This window comes from Branchiostoma floridae, chromosome 10 (assembly GCF_000003815.2).
Source record: "Branchiostoma floridae strain S238N-H82 chromosome 10, Bfl_VNyyK, whole genome shotgun sequence".
Classification (NCBI taxonomy): Eukaryota; Metazoa; Chordata; class Leptocardii; order Amphioxiformes; family Branchiostomatidae; genus Branchiostoma; species Branchiostoma floridae.
The window spans coordinates 16,728,838-16,732,497 of record NC_049988.1 but is presented as its reverse complement, the minus strand read 5'-3'; the positions used below and the strand labels follow the sequence as shown (position 1 = coordinate 16,732,497).

The window sequence follows — 3,660 nt, the reverse complement described above, 5'->3', positions numbered from 1 at the left end:
ATTTCAACGTGTATGACCACAAACATACCCTAAAACCTTGTAAAAACCACGCATGAAGAATGCTTCCGTCTACATTCCATAAATTTGCATTTCAATTCGATCGTGCTTTCTTTTATGACACCTGATCAAAGAGTCGCTTAATTGAAGCATTTAGTCGGTCCATCCTGCTACAATACTGCTAATTCATTCAATCACTAATGAAATCCAGCCATGACTAGGGTATTTTGTTACAAAAATGTGTTTGGAACTATTGATATAGTTACATATCATTACTCGACTAATATATCAATGACCCTCTGCAAGGGACCACCGAACTTAAGTCTAAACACCCGGCCTTTAAGCCCCCTTTACAAATCAAGAATTTAGCTCGGCCGAGTTGTTAGCGAGCTCTAAATTACGAGGAGGTATAACTCTGATGCCGACGAAGAAACTCTGCCATTTATGCGTAGGCATCAGGGTCATGCCTCCTCTTAATTTAGAGCTCGCTGACAACTCGGCCGAGCTAAATTTTTTATTTGTAAACGGGGCTTTACTACAGCTGGTTTGCCCGGGGCAAAATCACACAAAAACTAGTCATGTATGCAGTTCTAAACCTGTCTGTTCCTACATTTTCAGTATCACAAAGAAGCGAGAAGAAGTCGAGTTCACTTAGTAGAATATGATATCTTGTGTTTGTTGACGTTGTATCTATTCCATTCATTTGTCAAGTACTCATTTTGTTGAGGCCTGTACCTATCCCCCCTCCCCAAGCGTGTATGATTTATGTACTATAAAGGTCTTCATTCATTCATATAACGTTATCAAGATATACCTGCACTACACGAAAACTTGAATATCCGGTCGCTTTTGGGGTTGCATATGTCCCGCGAAACCTGGTGTATGCGGGGCATGTGCAGTCATATCCTGTTATGACAAGCGCGGGTCCTGCATATTACCGCTTATGCCTGCACATCCGGTAATTAGACATGTATGGGGATATGCGGCCCCTGCTCACGTCTCGTGTCTTGAGTAATGCCAAACAAGAGACCATATTGTGTGTAAATTGATAGACGTAATGATGCTTTGTCATAAGAATAGGTTTGAGTAAGATTGGTAAAGGACATCCGCTTTACATCAAAGTACTCTCCAAGCGGATGTGTATTGACTTGTCTGGCATTTTCAGTCAACAAAACTTACAAACGCCTGATATAAACGAATGCATTGTTTTACAAGAACAAAGAAAGGCCTACGCACGAATGGCGCGTATCATCGTTTTCCAATGAATTGTTACCTAGAACGAACACTAAAAATAACTTTGAGGGCGTCGTATACCAGCGTTTGGTATTATTATATTCTTAAGCTTCGGTTTTACGTTTTTAGCTAATCAACTAATTTTACTTTTTTTAAACTTTTGACACAAAAGAAAACATGGCTTACCCACGCTCAATTTCAATATTCGTTTTTTTTTTTCCTGCGGCAGTTTGTTGCCTAGATTGAAATACACGAAATGGACATTCTAAGTAAAATCTAACACGTTTGATGATAACATTCTCTACCATTCTATGGTGGGGTAGTCATTTTACGCCCTAAGCTTATCAATGAAACGGCCGCTTCAGTCTAAAGACCAATGTTGTGCTTTTGAAACAAAAGAAAACATGGCGTATATGATATACCCACGCTCGCATTGGAAGCCTTCATTCGTTTTTATCCTTGTGGATAATGCTTGTTGCAAAAACAATATGTTTGTTACCAGACTGATGTATGAAATCATTAACAATTACAGTAACATATTTTCACCTAGTTCCTTGTGGGTATTGTTTGACTGTGAACTGGCCAGGTGACAAAAGCCGAATTTAGCTACAGTGGACCTCCCGACCTATTGTGTCTGTCTGTATGCAAATACTCATCAGAACTAGCCAATTGTATTTCACACAGCATGTAGGTGTTTGAAAATCAGGACCAATCAACACACATGTCAACATTTTCAAATTTTACAGTTGGCATTTCAGAGCTAGACTTCTTTCTGTGAGGTAACGCTTTTACGCAACGGATCCCGATAGCTGGATATCTGCATGCACGGCAGACAACGTCAGTGAACACTGAGGGATTTAGAATGATGCGACCTCGAGACTAAACAACATCTTGCCGCGTGGAATTTGAACTGCCTACGCTGAAGGATTGGATTCTGCTTGGAGTTTTAAACAACTGTAATTTTATAGCTAGTATCCAGCCTCGCGCGCGGGCAGGCTCTGTAGAGTACGATGGGGTACGACCGACATGCCCGGTTGTGATTTTGCGAACGGTTTGAGACTACGTCACACGTCGCCATTCTGCTTCGGCCCCGTGGACAGTGGAGGCTGCCTAATCTCCAAGCAGATCTTGCTGTGGCCAATAACTCCTCTGCCGGCTAAACTCCTTCCCATTTGCCACAGCAAGATCTGCTTGGAGATTAGAGGCTGCCCACCCGTGTCGCGATGGATTAATGGTTACCACAAATCTTCACGTCCACGTTTAGAAATTTTGCTGCAGCTGTGCTCCTGACTAACAAAAGTCTGTGCAGAAGACGGGTGGACAACAGAATGTATGATAGCGGGAATGCAGAACTTCACAAGACGTAAAAGGAGCATCATTCCCAGCACATATGGAGAAAATCGTCAGGACAGTCTACTGTCCAGAAATGCTTTGAAAAAAATAAAGAAAATTCATTCACCATTCAGAAAGAATAAAAGCAAAATAAACACACTACAGGGGGATCCTAGGTAGGGCAGGGTAGTAAAACAAAGCTGCTTTCAATGACAAAGGGTATAATGAAGCCGCTCTAGCCGAGGCCTGGGTGAGATAATTAGGTGATAATTAGGTGCTAACAAGGGTGCATGTCCCGAATAGGCAGGCATATGCAGGAAATTTGGGTCAGATGAGCGGACATGGGCAGGACATGCACCGGGATGGCCAGGCACATATGCAGGCATTATCGGCCTCCATATGTCCCGCACACTAATAGTTGTGAATCTCCGGGTCATATGCAGGTCCGTCTATACCAAGTGTGCGGACGGCATATACCCGTTATCGGCCACATATTTTGAATATCTGGGTTTATATACAGGAGTATTCGACCCGGATATTCGCTTTTTCGTGTAGTGCTGGATGTGTACTCATACCTCTATTTGATCATTTAATGCGCTTGGTTTGATAAACCATGCGAACATACAAGGGTCAAACGATAAATATCGGACACGGCACTGAACTCACCGGTAGTCTAACTAATCTGTTTAGCCAGGAAGTTTCTATCCACAGTAAACCGACGACGAATAAAGTCTCAGAGTTTCTGACCAATATTCCAACAATAGCAGTGCTGCTTACCTTAAGTTAACTTTCGTGTTCCAGTGAATCTTCGCCCCTTTTCTGTCGACAAGTCTCAGAAGTTGCACGCCAGCGTGGAATGTGAGTTTTGGCGGTCTGATTGTGAGGTAAATTGAAGAGGTAACCAATATGCAAATCGGGATCCGGAACAACGCCTTTTCACGTGGATAGCATGCCGCACGTAAGCCCTAACCTGGCGTACGCATGAATTGAACAGCGCCTGTGAGATTTTGTACACAAAGCTAGCTTCCAAGTTCACACAAACACGAGGGACGAAACGCCTCTGACTTTTCACAAAGGGTGGGGAGGGGGGGGTGTATG

At 43.0% G+C, this 3,660-nt stretch overlaps 1 protein-coding gene across 3 annotated transcripts in view; it reads right to left on the bottom strand.

Moving 5' to 3' along the window:
- Positions 1–3,660, bottom strand: part of LOC118424731 (sodium-dependent phosphate transport protein 2B-like) — a 28,955-nt gene extending 25,295 nt beyond the window's left edge. For all 3 annotated transcript variants that reach the window (XM_035833448.1, XM_035833451.1, XM_035833452.1), the window contains exon 1: positions 3,340–3,660. The gene's annotated coding sequence lies outside the window, so the exon portion shown is untranslated. The remainder of the gene's footprint in view (positions 1–3,339) is intronic.